Genomic DNA, 16,772 nt, shown 5'->3' on the forward strand with positions numbered 1-16,772 from the left:
TAATGGAGCAAACATCTGAAAATCGATAAATATGTCACATAGAAGTTATTGCAGGAATAACGACGAAATGCACTGTCTACTTACGGAATTAGAGGTAATGATTCATTCCATTCCAAATCCCTTCACCTGGAGCCCATTCCACAAAGATATGGTGTTATACTTTACAAATTACTGATTAAAAGTGTTGTAAAGTACGCAGTTGTATCTTTCTGTTTCACGAAAGAATTAAAGTGTGTTGTACATTACCAATGAATCGCTACTAGTGACGTCATATCAATAAACATACTACGTCATAACATGAAGCAGCTGGTTATCTTTTTATTTCATTCATCGAATTAGGTTATGTTTGTCTCCTTAATCGTAATGTATTTAAGGTAGATTACAAGATTCGTAATACTCCAATATTTCTATGAGTTTCGTAACCCTGCAATGTTATTTATTTTAGTTTTACTTCTTTATAATAATAATAATAATAATAATAATAATAATAATAATAATAATAATAATATAATCCATGGCGCTACAGCCCATGAAGGACCTAGACCGACCAGCCGGCTGCTGGCCTTACGCCCACATGCCGAAGCAGAGGTGGACGATCATCCAACCAGAATGGAGGTATCGTGTGGTTAGCATGATGATCCTCCCACCGGATTTCGCTACCTATCGTAGCTCCCCAAGTGCATCACGATGCTGGGTGGGCACCGGTCCCATACACTGGCCGAAATTTCATGAGAAAATATCTTCCCCCATGAGGACTCGAACCAGCGCGCATTCCGTAACGCGAGTCCTAGGCAGGATGCCTTAGACCGCGACGCCACGGCGCGGGACAGTTTACTTCTTTAATAATGAAAAATTTACTTCCTTATTATTTTTTTTTTCACATTCAGCAATTTATTGATAAAGTACCAAAACAAATATGTAATCCTCATTATTATCATGTTCCGCGATAGTTTCTCATATTAGCCAACAGATGCCATTGATAACGATTATTATTATTATTATTATAGTGGGTTATTTTACGACGCTGTATCAACATCTAGGTTATTTAACGTCTGAATGAGATGAAGGTGATAGTGTCGGTGAAATGAGTCCGGGGTCCAGCACCGAAAGTTACCCAGCATTTGCTCGTATTGGGTTGAGGGAAAACCCCGGAAAAAACCTCAACCAGGTAACTTGCCCCAACCGGGATTCGAACCCGGGCCACCTGGTTTCGCGGCCAGACGCGCTGACCGTTACTCCACAGGTGTGGACCACTGATAACGATCTTCACCCCCAAACTTAATTGTTACAAAATTACAAACACTGCAAAATTATTGAAATTGTGTCGAAGGAGACGAAATTATTTCCTTTGAAAGAAATAGAAGATAAGAAAAGATATGTATGTATGTATTTATTTACACTGCAAGTGGGCATGCACCCGGTGGCAGTGGTATACACAATATAAACAATACACAATAAAGAAATGATAAGCAATATTTACAATACACAATACAATTATACAATACACAATAGGCCTACAATTTTATACACAATACAATAAGAATACACAATATAATTTAACACAATAATAATAAAACATAAATAAAATACCTAATGTTACATTACAACCTACATTATTATGTACAGGCCCTACATAAGTTTCAATAGTCTTTCACTTTATTCTCATCTCACTCACTGTAGTGGCACTATGACGCATTTCACTGACACTTTAGCACACATTTCACTGACACTATAGAACACATTTCATTGACGCTATAAATGATCACTGATCGGAACTATTCACTGCACTGTAAAACCATAACTTCACTGACTCACCTCGCTTCGCTGATACAACAGTTCATATAAGTCAAATAATTACACCCTTATGCATACTGTACTTATAAACAGAACTACATTTAAACTAAACATTTCTAGTCTAAGGCCCTCTTACACGCTATTTTTAAATAATTTACAATTCAAACCAAAGAAGTAACTCGTCAGGCTAAATAAATACATGTCACCTTAAAAAATTAAATGTTAAATGTCGCCTTAATTTTAATTTGCACTTTATACACAACTTTTTAAATAATTCTTGAATCTCCTTAAGGAAGGACAGCCCTCAAAGACCGCTGCAGGTAGGTCATTCCAATCATTTATAGTTCTATTTAAAAATGAGAATTTACCTACATCCGTTTTCTGTTTCCTACATTTGATTTTAAAATCATGATCGTTCCTACCATAGTACGTTGGCTTTTCTAACAAAGCCGTTATGTCTACCCATGCTTTCTGACCTAGATGTTCTCTATACAATGATGTTATTCTAGTTTTCCTACGTCTGTTTTCCAAAGTGTCCCATTTAAGTTCTTTTATCATATAATTTCCATCTTCTCTTTTACCTTTAACAAATTTAGCTGCCCTATACTGGATTCTTTCTAAGGAATTTATCTGGTATATTCTATAGGGATCCCAACACGTAGTTCCGTATTCCATTAACGGTCGCACTAACGTTAGATATGCTATTTCCCTCGATTTGGGGCTAGCCTTTCTCAAGATTCTCATAATAAAGTGAAGTGCCCTCCATGCTTTGCCCGTAACATTATCAGCATGCTCTCCCCAAGAAAGTTTGGAGTTTAAATACACTCCTAGGTATTTACAACATTGTTCTTGCGGAATTACAACACCACTGAATTCGTAATTAAGACTAGTTTCCTCTCGGGTTTTACAAAATGTTAAAGATATACTTTTAGAACCATTTACTTTCATCCTATGCATTAACGCCCAGTTATAAATTTTATTCAAGTCTGTTTGAATAGCATCTACATCTGAATTATTTCTAATCTTTCTATAGATAATTCAGTCATCTGCAAATAGCCTCACATTTGATGTAATATTCTGGCATAGGTCATTTACGTATATTATAAAGAGTAATGGACCCAGAACGCTGCCCTGTGGCACACCTGAATTTATATTTCCAATTTCCGATATTTCATGACCTACTCTAACTCTCTGGGTTCTACCTTTTAAGAATTCTTGGATCCATAGCACCACTCTTTTATCTATTCCTAGCCTACTTAACTTATCTATTAATATGTCATGTGGCACCAAATCAAATGCTTTCGAAAAATCAATCACAACTGCATCGATTCTTCCGCCTCTATCTACCTCTTCAGCTAGATCCTGAACCAGCGACGTAATTTCACTATTACATGAGAAGCCTTCCCTAAAACCATGCTGGCGGTTGTAAAACTAGTCTTTCGCATTTAGAACATGACGAATATAATCCGATATCAAATGCTCCATGACTTTACATACGACAGATGTAAGGCTAATCGGTCTGTAGTTTCCGACATCTAATTTATTTCCACCTTTATGTATGGGTACCACTATAGCTGATTTCCAGTCACATGGAATAGCTGCATTGTTTATAGAAACATGAAATATACGCATTAAGTATGAAATTATGGCCTCGGAACCTAATTTAAGAATCTCTGTAGCAATACTATCTGGTCCTCTAGACTTCCGACTTTTTAATTTCGTTAGTCTCTCTCTAACCCCTTTGGAAGTTATTTTGAATGTCGAGTTTTATTCTATAGCATATAGTTATCAAAATATATCTTAAGTTAATATTATGAAATAATATGTATATTTAAATCGCATTAATACATGTTTGTATTAGTCTCCTTTCATTGGTAGAGAATAATTGACAATTCACTAGTAAGTTACAAATACAGTACTAGTACTTTTGTGGAACACAATCATGAAACTTCGTTGGTAATTTGTAAGTATGGAGTGGTAAAGTACTCTACTACTGTAGAAAAGTCTTTTGTGGAGCAGAAACTCTAGTATCTGTACTACTGACTGGAAAATTTACTTGTAATATAGACTACAACACATCCTGGATGGATGGATTGATTGATTGCAATGCCTTCGTCTATTATGGTCACCTGACAGCCTTTACACACGCCGTCAAAATTGCCAGCACTAGTAAAACACTTTTAGCCGGCTGTTTAAGGGAAGAGGATGGTGTTTTTTGGTTAAAAATGAGTAAATTTTCGAAAAATAAGATTTTTTCCTTAAAACACTCTGTGATATGTGTGGAATATATTGTATGATATTTTGTGGGTATTTGTGCCCTTATCGGATGTTGAAACGCCATTTTTAAACTTCCTGCGCTCTGGATTTTTAAATCACACCGCCCTTTGTTTGTTGTTTCCGGAACTTCATTTTTTTTTCAAAACCAAATTTTGCTTTAAAATACTCTGTGATATGTGTGGAATATATTGTATGATATTTCGTGGGTATTTGTACCCTTATCGGATGTTGAAACGCCATTTTTAAACTTCCTGCGCTATGGATTTTTAAATCACACCGCCCTTTGTTTGTTGTTTCCGGAACTTCATTTTTTTTTCAAAACCAAATTTTTCTTTAAAATACTCTGTGATATGTGTGGAATATATTGTATGATATTTTGTGGGTATTTGTGCCCTTATCGGATGTTGAAACGCCATTTTTAAACTTCCTGCGCTATGGATTTTTAAATCACACCGCCCTTTGTTTGTTGTTTCCGGAACTTAATTTTTTTTTCAAAACCAAATTTTTCTTTAAAATACTCGTGATATGTGTGGAATATATTGTATGATATTTTGTGGGTATTTGTGCCCTTATCGGATGTTGAAACGCCATTTTTAAACTTCCTGCGCTATGGATTTTTAAATCACACCGCCCTTTGTTTGTTGTTTCCGGAACTTAATTTTTTTTTTCAAAACCAAATTTTTCTTTAAAATACTCTGTGATATGTGTGGAATATATTGTATGATATTTTGTGGGTATTTGTGCCCTTATCGGATGTTGAAACGCCATTTTTAAACTTCCTGCGCTCTGGATTTTTAAATCACACCGCCCTTTGTTTGTTGTTTCCGGAACTTCATTTTTTTTTCAAAACCAAATTTTTCTTTAAAATACTCTGTGATATGTGTGGAATATATTGTATGATATTTTGTGGGTATTTGTGCCCTTATCGGATGTTGAAACGCCATTTTTAAACTTCCTGCGCTATGGATTTTTAAATCACACCGCCCTTTGTTTGTTGTTTCCGGAACTTCATTTTTTTTTCAAAACCAAATTTTTCTTTAAAATACTCTGTGATATGTGTGGAATATATTGTATGATATTTTGTGGGTATTTGTGCCCTTATCGGATGTTGAAACGCCATTTTTAAACTTCCTGCGCTATGGATTTTTAAATCACACCGCCCTTTGTTTGTTGTTTCCGGAACTTCATTTTTTTTTTTCAAAACCAAATTTTTCTTTAAAATACTCGTGATATGTGTGGAATATATTGTATGATATTTTGTGGGTATTTGTGCCCTTATCGGATGTTGAAACGCCATTTTTAAACTTCCTGCGCTATGGATTTTTAAATCACACCGCCCTTTGTTTGTTGTTTCCGGAACTTCATTTTTTTTTCAAAACCATATTTTTCTTTAAAATACTCTGTGATATGTGTGGAATATATTGTATGATATTTTGTGGGTATTTGTGCCCTTATCGGATGTTGAAACGTCATTTTTAAACTTCCTGCGCTCTGGATTTTTAAATCACACCGCCCTTTGTTTGTTGTTTCCGGAACTTCATTTTTTTTTTCAAAACCAAATTTTTCTTTAAAATACTCTGTGATATGTGTGGAATATATTGTATGATATTTTGTGGGTATTTGTGCCCTTATCGGATGTTGAAACGCCATTTTTAAACTTCCTGTGCTATGGATTTTTAAATCACACCGCCCTTTGTTTGTTGTTTCCGGAACTTCATTTTTTTTTTTCAAAACCAAATTTTTCTTTAAAATACTCTGTGATATGTGTGGAATATATTGTATGATATTTTGTGGGTATTTGTGCCCTTATCGGATGTTGAAACGCCATTTTTAAACTTCCTGCGCTATGGATTTTTAAATCACACCGCCCTTTGTTTGTTGTTTCCGGAACTTCATTTTTTTTTTCAAAACCAAATTTTTCTTTAAAATACTCTGTGATGCGTGTGGAATACGTACATTGTATAACATTTTGTGGATATCTGTGCTCTTGTTGGATGTTGAGACGTCATTTTTAAAGTTCCTGAGCTCTGGATTATTAAATCACACTCCCTTTGATTGCTGTTTCTGGAACTTTATTTTTTTGCTACATTGCCAGACAAAAATCGATATAATTTTTTAAGTATTAAATATATATGCATGAAATTTAGAACACACATTCTCTAGAGTACTAGGAAACTTTTCTCTGTAACAGAATTTTCCTAATTGATTTCATTTTAAAAATAAGTCTGTCTGTTTGCAAGAAAGAAAATAAAAAACAGTTATTAAATTTTAATTATTTATTTTACAAATGTAGGGATTAATATCAAAATTCTGTTATAGAGAGTTTGTAGAGAGTGCTTTTACAAATAAATTGTAACGAACTGTTTGAATGTATCTTTAAAAATGGCTTAGATATATCGAGTTTAGTAAAATCCTGCACTGGGTACATTTTTCTTTTCAAATCTGGCTCCCAAAAATTTTTTTCAAAATATTTATATTTGGTTGAGTTGCTATAGCCATGAGCTCTTTACATACAAAAAAATTAATATTTTACACCAAATAGGAAAAAAGTTTTAAAAAATATCATCCTCTCCCCTTAACGATACTTTATCAACTATTAGGGTAATTGGCGTTGATAAAATTGGCGATTGCGAGATGGTATTTTATGAGATGAGGCTGAAGATTCACCAAGCGATTACCTGACACTCGTCTTACAAATTTTGGGGGAGAAATCTTGGGGGGGAAACTGAAGCGGGGATCGAACCTACGCCCAAGCGCAGCTCCGGACCAGCAAGAGAAATAGTAGGCCTACATAACGAAATAGAAAAAACTAAATTCCAGAGAACTTCAGATCTACATACAGTCGAACTTCTGTATCTCGAATTTTCGACATCTCGAGGTAATTTTAATTTCGCGGCAGCATCGTTTATAATTTGTGTGTAAATTATCCAATAACTCGAAGTTGTTACTCGAACTTTTCGATATTCCTAAGGATATTTTATGCTCCAGCCATAAAACTTCGATCTTTAACACGACGTTCGGCTGAAAATGTTCGATTCTGTACAATAAATAGCCTATTGTACAAATAGGCCTTGCTGCTTTTCTTTCAAAGAAAACGTCCTCAAGAAGTGAAGAGTATCATTGTTCCTATACTGTAAGCTGAGGACAGACCTTAAAGTATTTTTTTCAGGAATCACAACTAGTCCTACTTGTCTTTTAATAGAGTTAGGCAGGATCACAATAACTGCAGCATACACAATGGGATCCACTATTGCAGTGGGATGAGGAAGGAGGTTAAGGAATTCTCAACATTTTCTTTTAGAGCGATTTTATTTGGAAATTAGAGTTCATAACAAGATTATACAGGGTGGGAAGGATATACGTGGAAATATTTTGATATTCGTTTAAGAAAAATGCAAGTGATATAACGCCCTTACAGTTTTTCCATAAATGTGCCACGTATTTTACGGTATGATGTTTTATGAATGGTACTACTATAAAACCCCTATCAGTTTAGACTATACGCACGTTTTTCGATATCATTACGTACGTTTTTCGATATCATTATTATACTCCAGCATAAACAGTTACGGGCGAAATTCGAACGTATTACAGTACAAAATAAATAATGAATGTAATCCCATGTGTTAATGTAAAAGGTGATTGTGTTTGGATACACGATAAATTATTTGATACCCTGTTACACCAGAAAGACCCTCATGGTAAGTCTGGATCAGGAGAAGCAGAAAGCAGATTTGACAATCCCACTAAATTGGCAAAACTTCAGTTCTCACACTAGTTTATTAAACCTTGCCGGACCGTAAAGAAAACAACTATCGCAATGTCCATATTTTATACGAGTATATTATAGTATTGTGAAATTTTAATTTTCCTATCACTTTCTTCTATTGTTCTATTAAAATTATAGCATACTAGTGGCTTGTGCAGCAAATGCTGCAAACTAAGTTCATTAGACGTTCAGATAAACATTTTTCAGACTTATTTTCAATGAAGAATACCAGACATTCTGAAAGTTATTTGCTTCCTTAATAATGAAAGATTCTCTCGAGCCAATACTGAAGAGAACCACGCATATAAATATCTACACCACACCGCCATTAAATATATGAAAAAGACCCAACCCGACTTGATTAATAACTATAAAAATATTTTATTTTTAATAATATTATTATCTTACGTAAGTTTTATAGCTTTCGGTAACACATACTATATGTACTATATAGCCGCCACTCAGTAAAATATAGAAATCAAAATCTAATTTAAGTTATTCTTTACATCTACTTATATAACCCCAAAAGTTTCACTTTCATATCATCAATATAGCATTAATATGTATAATTAATGAAAAATAGTCACATCATGGCATTAACTACAATAATATTTTATTTCTAATGGTAATAATGCCATGAAACCACCTCAAGTTTTGTAGTTTTTAATATCCAATACACAGCTGTACCCAGAAAATTACACACCACAGAATCGAACCTGTAAATTATTTTTAGTAAGTTAAGTTTTTAATAACCAATTTAATTTGAGTTCTAAATATGTCAGCATTCTTGCAGATCATGGCCTTCGTGTAATATTGTCTACTGTACTGTGTGTGTGTTTTGTTTTATTCTGAAATGCAATTAGCTAGTTCTCAAAACTGACGACAGATGGATTTTGGAAAATAGGAAAATTATGTTGAAAAATTGATATTTCACTGAAAACTACTATTTTTCTGAAAAACTTTGGGTTCCAAGCTTCAAAATGAGGGGTCATTTATTAAAATCCGTTCAGCCGTTTTCCCGTAATTTCCATTACCAGTTCAAATTATATATATATATATATATATATATATATATATATATATATATATATATATATATATAGCATTTTAACCTGTTGTATCCTATAGGATATTTTGTGAATTTAAGGGTTAAACCTCAGCGTAACTAGTGAGGCGCTCGTAAAGAAAACAAATCGCTTGGAAGTATTAACTAACATAAAAACATAGTCTTTTTCTCATGTCTAAAAATACTTCGAAGATTGAGAAATTTGTTACATAATGTGGTTCATTATACTATGCCCGATTACGTCTAAAAATATTTGCACGTACATTCTTCCCACCCAGTATAAACTGAAAAATGAATTACGCACGAATTGAATGCTCCAGCAACGACAAATAATTGACAAAATTCAAAAGAAAAGTCTTATGTAATGCCGATACCGGTAATCATAGATGTTTGAAATTTGTTAGTGGATGCCAGCGGAAAAAAGTGAAGGACAGAAGTGCACCAAGAATTAAATGAAGCCATGCAAATGCGACAGTTTGGTGAGTAAAATGAGAATGATGCATCGTTTACAATGACGAGACGCAACATATATAAATTATAGCCCAATAGGAAATCACAATTCCATGACGTCACGACGCGTCGAAAGTTGAAATTGAGTTAACTTTTACCGCGTGACGTTACCGGAAACTTAAAATGAAACGATGCCTGCCTTCTCGGTTTTTGGAGTAGAAGAAATCAACATATCCTAACTATATGCGGATGACATCTTCGCAATTTGATGATGTCCTGCATATCATTGGCCCTCAAATACAAAAACATCCAATGCGGGGCATCCAGCAGAGCGTCTAAGCGTAACTTTGAGGTTAGGTTTCACTAATAGTTCGTATCTCTCTTTAAGAACTTATTTCTCTCTCTCTTTACGATTTTCGTATTGTAACTACACAATGTCCATTAGGCCTACAGTTTTAGAAACAAGCCCTGTAATCTGGGATAAATTAAAAGCACCTCATTAAATGGAAACTCTTTGAGGACAATTTCACGAAGGTGGAAGAAGGATACCTATTGGAAAAAAGTAAATTTTCCGAAATTCATGGGAGCCATAGATGGAAAGCATTGTGTATTTCACGTAAACAACCCGTAATATAAAAGGTGAACCGTAAACAATGTCATTAATTTCAGAGGGTTATTCTTTGAGATAAAAACTGTTTTATATGAAACATTTCTTACCGTCTTTTGGAAAAACCATTGATTTAATTCCCAATATGTTCAGTCAATTAAGAGAGCACTGTATTATGATAATAAATACGCAGAAATTTGATGTAAAAAATGTAACGTTTTAAAATGCCTTTTCAGAACGAAAATTTACAATTCTTCAGATAAAATTTCTGCATATTTGAACGACAAAAACTATTTTTTTATCATAATACACTGCTCCCTTAAATTGACTGAGCATATTGGGAATTAAGTTAATTCAATGGCTTTCCCAAAATACGCCATGAAATGTTTCACATAAAACATTTTTTTTTCTCGAAAATGAAGCAAAAACGAGCAAAATTATATTAACCTTTTTTGTTTGAAATATCCCAAAGAATAACCTCTAGAAATTAATGACATTACCCACGACTCACTCTGTATCATTCAGGGTATCCTTTAACTAATTCTATCAACATCTCATCTGAAAAAGTATTCAATTTTGTTGCAGACGACGCTATAATAAACAAAACACATACGCATTCCGGTAACGTCGCGCGGTAAAAGTTAACTCAATTTTAACTTTTGTCGCGTTGCGATCTGCGTCGTGACGTCATGGAACTCGGATTTCCTATTGGTCCATAATTTATGTAATGTCGCGTCATTGTAAACGATACATTAGTTAACTTCTACCGCACGACGTTACCGGAATGCGTATGTGTTTTGTTTATGATGGCGTCGTCTGCGACAAAATTGAATACTTTTTTCAGATGAGATGTCGATAGAATTGGTTAAAGAATGCCCTGAATTATACAGAATGAACTGTGAGTGATGTAATTAATTTCTAGAGGTTATTATTTAGGATATTTCAAACAAAAAAGTTTAACACAATTTTGCTCGTTTTTGCTTCATTTTCGAGAAAAAATTATTTTATGTGAAACATTTCATGGCGTATTTTGGGAAAGGCATTGAATGAACTTAATTCCCGATATGCTTAGTCAATTTAAGAGAGCAGTGTATTATGATAAAATAATTAGTTTTTGCCGTTTAAATACGCAGAAATTTCATCTGAACAATTGCAAATTTTCGTTCCGAAAAGGAATTTTAAAACGTTACATTTGTTAGATCAAATTTCTGCGTATTTATTATTATAATACAGTGCTCTCTTAAATTGACTGGTAATTAAATCAATGGTTTTTCCAGAAGACGGTAAGAAATGTTTCATATAAAACAGTTTTTATCTTGAAAAGGAAGTAAAAGGAGAACAATAATTATATTATTTTTTTGTTTACAATATCGCAAATAATAATAATAATAATAATAATAATAATAATAATAATAATAATAATAATCCGTGGCGCTACAGCCCGTGAAGGGCCTAGACCGACCAGCCGGCTGCTGGCCTCACGCCCACATGCCGAAGCAGAGGTGGACGATCATCCAACCAGAATGGAGGTATCGTGTGGTTAGCACGATGATCCCCCCAGCCGTTACAGCTGGCATTCGCAACCGGATTTCGCTACCTATCAATAATAATAATAATAATAATAATAATAATAATAATAATAATAATAATCCGTGGCGCTACAGCCCGTGAAGGGCCTAGACCGACCAGCCGGCTGCTGGCCTCACGCCCACATGCCGAAGCAGAGGTGGACGATCATCCAACCAGAATGGAGGTAATGATTCATTGTATTCCAAATCCCTTCACCTGGAGCCCATTCCACAAAGATATGGTGTTGTACTTTACAAATTACTGATAAAAATTGTTGTAAAGTATGCAGTTGTATCTTTCTGTTTCACGAAAGAATTAAAGTGTGTTGTACATTACCAATGAATCGCTACTAGTGACGTCATATCAATAAACATACTACGTCATAACATGAAGCAGCTGGTTATCTTTGTATTTCATTCATCAAATTAGGCTATGTTTGTCTCTTTAATCGTAATGTGTTTAAGGTAGATTACAAGATTCGTAATACTCCAATATTTCTATGAATTTCGTAACCCTGCAATGTTATTTATTTTAGTTTACTTCTTTATAATAATAATAATAATAATAATAATAATAATAATAATAATAATAATAATAATAATATAATCCGTGGCGCTACAGCCCGTGAAAGGCCTAGACCGACCAGCCGGCTGCTGGCCTCACGTCCACATGCCGAAGCAGAGGTGGACGATCATCCAACCAGAATGGAGGTATCGTGTGGTTAGCACGATGATCCCCCCAGCCGTTATAGCTGGCATTCGCAACCGGATTTCGCTACCTATCGAAGCTCCCCAAGTGCATCACGATGCTGGGTGAGCACCGGTCCCATACAATGGCCGAAATTTCATGAGAAAAATTCTTTCCCCATGAGGACTCGAACCAGCGCGCATTCCGTAACGCGAGTCCTAGGCGGGATGCCTTAGACCGCGACGCCACGGCGCGGGACATCGCAAAGAATAACCCTACGAAATTAATGACATTATTTACGGTTCATTCCTTATATTACGGTTCGTTTATCTGAAATACACAATGTTTTCCATCCATGTCTCCTATGAAGTTCGGAAAATTTACTTTTTTCCAATATCCTTCTTCCACCTTCGTGAAATTGTCCTCAGGGATTTTCCACGTAATGAGGTGCTTTTTATTTTATCCCAGATTACACTACTTGTTTCTAAAACTACAGGCCTAATAGACATTGTGAAGTTACAATGATACCGTAATTCTTTTTGATGAACAATCTTGGGAAGGCACCTATATTAATGCGAATAATGGATTACAGATAATTAAAGAGTGGTTTGATTCAAACGCTCTTTCCTTAAACACATCCAAAACAACTGTTGTTCCATTTTCACTAAGGTCCAGTGGTCTTCAATCTCCTCAATCTCCCTTTAGGCTCAAAATTCATCATTCAGATTGTTCTTCTCAAAATTATGATTGTCCCATATTAACCGAATTCTCAGAAGTTAAGTATTTAGGCATTACGATCGACCAACACTTACGATGGAACAAATATATTACATATTTATGCAATAGATTACGTAAAACAATTTATATCTTTGTTATACTTCGGTCATATTTACCAATTAGTATTTTACATCTCATTTATTTAGCTTTATTTCAATCCTTCTCCAGTATGGAATTTTAGGGTGGGGAAATGCTTGTAATTCTAATCTCACTCCACTAATACTTATTCAGAAAAGAATCATTAAAATATGCCTTAATAAACCAATCGATTACTCATCCGAGCTTTTGTTTATTGATTTTAATGTTTTGAAAATTAAACAGATTTATTATATTGCCTTATTAATCTTCATACATAAAAACCGTACTAAATTCAAATTGTATCATCATAAATATGGAACTAAAAGATCCGATTTTATACGACTAGAGGAACCAAAGTGTTCACAAGCACAGCTCTGAGCCATGGTACCTGCTTTGGTCCAAGGTTATACAATAAAATAATTGATAAATACCCAGATTTGGAAAATTTTAGTATCAGGAATTTCAAAAATAGCGTTAGGAATTTAATTCTTAAAGAATATATATTGATTTAATATGTACTTATATGTATTTGTATGACTTAAATTGAAATTGTATTTTTAAATTTAATTTATTCCTGTAAATTTTTTTTTCTTGACCCAGTTTGTGTCAAAAAATTATCTTTGTCTTTATCTTTGTGTTTAGATACTCCCTGAGCACGAGTTTTTTACTCCTTCAGGGAAGAACTAAGATTGTATTTCTGTCAATGTTATTTTATTAACAATAAACAATACGAAAATCGTAAAGAGAGAGAAATAAGTTCTTAAAGAGAGATACCAAGTATTAGGGAAACCTAACCTCAAAGTTACGCTTAGACGCTCTGCTGGATGCCTCCCGCATTGGACGTATTTGAGGCCCAATGATATGCAGAAGATCATCAAATTGAGAAGTTGTCATTCGCATATAGTTATGATATCCTGATTTCTTCTACTCCAAAAATAGAGTCGGCAGGCATCGTTTCATTTTAAGCTTCCTAATCGACACGAACCAGCGATTCAAGTCGCGGAATTGTGAACACCAGACCGCGTCGCGTGTCGCTAATGTTGCGTCATTGTAAATTGAGCATGATAGGAAAAAAAGACGAAGAGCGATAATAGTTGAATAACCCAAGTGTTAAAGACTTTTGTGCGAGATCGTGCGTATTTGCTTGTTTTCCGCACAAAACCAATATGCGGTAAGTGTGAAATACCACATTCAGTATTCCCAACGTAACACACATAACAACTTCCCTCTTCTTACCGCTTAAGCGCCATATTCATTTTACTGCTTTAGGCTTTTAACATATTATTTTTAGAGACGTTTAACATAGTAATAATCAGGGAACGGATTTATATGGACTAAAAATATATGAAATATGTAAATATATATGTAGTTATTTTTACCAAAATATGGAATTAAATATGGATTTTTACCAAAATATGGAATTAAATATGGACTTAAAATTATAAAAAAATGACTATTTACGTTAAATATTGGTACATTTTAATCAAACTAAACAAAAAATATAATGGACGTACCTTATCTTCCAATGTAGTTTCAACAAAACACAATTTTTATTGTCTGTTACCATAACAATAGGTTACAAACATTTCTTTCAAGTGCTGAAAAGTGAATCTTCTTCTATTGTCTCTGAGGATAGATTTATACTGACTAAAAGAGCGTTCGACGTCACAAGAAGTAACTGGTACATAATTCAATTTCACAATGTCTGCTGGGGATAAGTCCAAGTTAATCTTCACTGTTGATTCACCACTCATCACAGCAACAACCTTTTGTAGTTCTTCATATCCAGGGTTTTTTGAAAGTACAGTGTCCACCTTAGCTCTTACTGCATCTGCAACTTTACCTCTACCACGATTCAGTTGTTCCACAGTACTATTTATAATTTCAAAACTTTCAGATAGTGAAAGGTGCCTATTTTGGAGACTTTTGAGCGTTTTTATGATGCATGAAAATGTATGCTGAATGTGAGCTAAGTCATTCTTCACACTTATGTCACAGGTAACTGTTTTCGCAGTATCAATTGAGACTGCATCTTCAGAGTCCAATGCAAGGAGAACATTGTTAATAGAGTCTATATGTTCGGCATAATATTCAACTGCTTCTAGCCATGTACCCCATCTAGTTAAAATTGGCTTTGGTGGCAATGGAATTTCAGGGTACATTTCTTTCAACACGTTAACTCTACTGGGAGCTTTGAGAAATACTTTTTTCACTGATGAAATCAACAAATCTACTTTAGGGAAATTGTCTCTGACCACTTCTGCCACACGATGAAATGCATGCGCCACACAAGTAAAATGAGTCAATTTAGGATATACAACAGATAATGCTTGTCCAGCTTTGACCATATAAGGGGCAGCATCGCTAATAAAGAATAACACATTATCGTACATAATACCCTTTGGCCACAGGATACCCATAGCTTCGTTGAACAGTTTAACTATAGTTTTGTTATTGCACTTTTCTAGAACATCACAATGTAAAAGAATTCGTTCAGAATATTGTTCACTTAACAAACCGATAACTACATTACCAACAAGTCTACCTTCTTTGTCGGGAGTCTCATCAATGGAAACCCAAATTGAACTATCTTTAATTTCATCTCTTATCTTCTGTATTGTCTCATCGTAGATGGATGGAGCATACGTCTTCCTAAGTGTTGACTCATCCGGGATTGTATGTTGAGTATATTTTTCAAGGAATTCCCTGAAGACCTTATTCTTTAGTTTGTAGAGAGGAATATCAGCAGAGATGAGAGAACGGCACAGGTCGATGTTAAACTCAGATCTTACATTCGATGTTGTTGGTTGTGTTAAAAACAATTGTCTCTGCTTGGAATTTAGTTGTTTGTTGGCCTGATGTTTACTAGTTGTAATGTGTTGTTGCACCAGGAACTTTTGTGTAGATGATACTGCACACTGACACAAATTACAAAATAATATTTTATTGTCAGTTGATAAACCATCTTCTTTAAATTCTGAAATGTAACTTGTTAGTTTTGATTTTAAATTGACTGAATGACGTACTTTTGGCATATTTACCGTCTTTATAGTATGATTTACAAAACTGAACCTATGTGTACTCTGACTGGCATTTAACTGTTGAGCTGCACAACTGAAGTCTGTTAAAAATTTTAAATTAAATTAATACAGTTTTGTAACTTACTTTCCCATTGTTGATAGGACTGCTAATTTTCAAATAACTCTGATGTTAAAGGGATTACTGAACATGTGTTTAAATCTCTATTGTTGAAATGTATTTTTAAAAGTTAATGGAATTTTGTTTTGTTTTATTGTTAAACCTAATATAATATGGACTGTTTTATATGAAATATGGAAAATATATGGAAATTAACGAAAATATGTACTAAACTCTAAAATATGGAAAAATATGGAAAATAAAAGTAGGATTTTTCAACCCTACACATTGTGAAACATAAAGATAATGCAAAATATAAATTATATTAGCTTTATAAGTAAATATGTATTTACATATAAATCCTTTCCCTGGTAATAATTATAAATTGGAAGCTTACCACTGCAATTTCACCTAAATCGCAATGTTAATTATTGTTTTTAAATATTTGCAAAAATTAAGTAAACTCTACAACACCACAAAAGTTACTGCATTTGTAACGCAAGTAACATTAAGGAAGCCGTGAAAAAATCAACAAGATTCCAGATGCCGATGTTATTACT

At 34.0% G+C, this 16,772-nt stretch overlaps 1 protein-coding gene across 1 annotated transcript in view; it reads right to left on the minus strand.

The window, feature by feature from the left end:
- Nucleotides 1-16,772, minus strand: part of LOC138708844 (twist-related protein 1-like) — a 65,255-nt gene that overhangs the window by 35,358 nt on the left and 13,125 nt on the right. The gene's annotated exons all lie outside the window — the stretch shown is intronic.

The sequence above is a fragment of the Periplaneta americana genome, chromosome 11 (assembly GCF_040183065.1).
Source record: "Periplaneta americana isolate PAMFEO1 chromosome 11, P.americana_PAMFEO1_priV1, whole genome shotgun sequence".
Classification (NCBI taxonomy): domain Eukaryota; kingdom Metazoa; phylum Arthropoda; class Insecta; order Blattodea; family Blattidae; genus Periplaneta; species Periplaneta americana.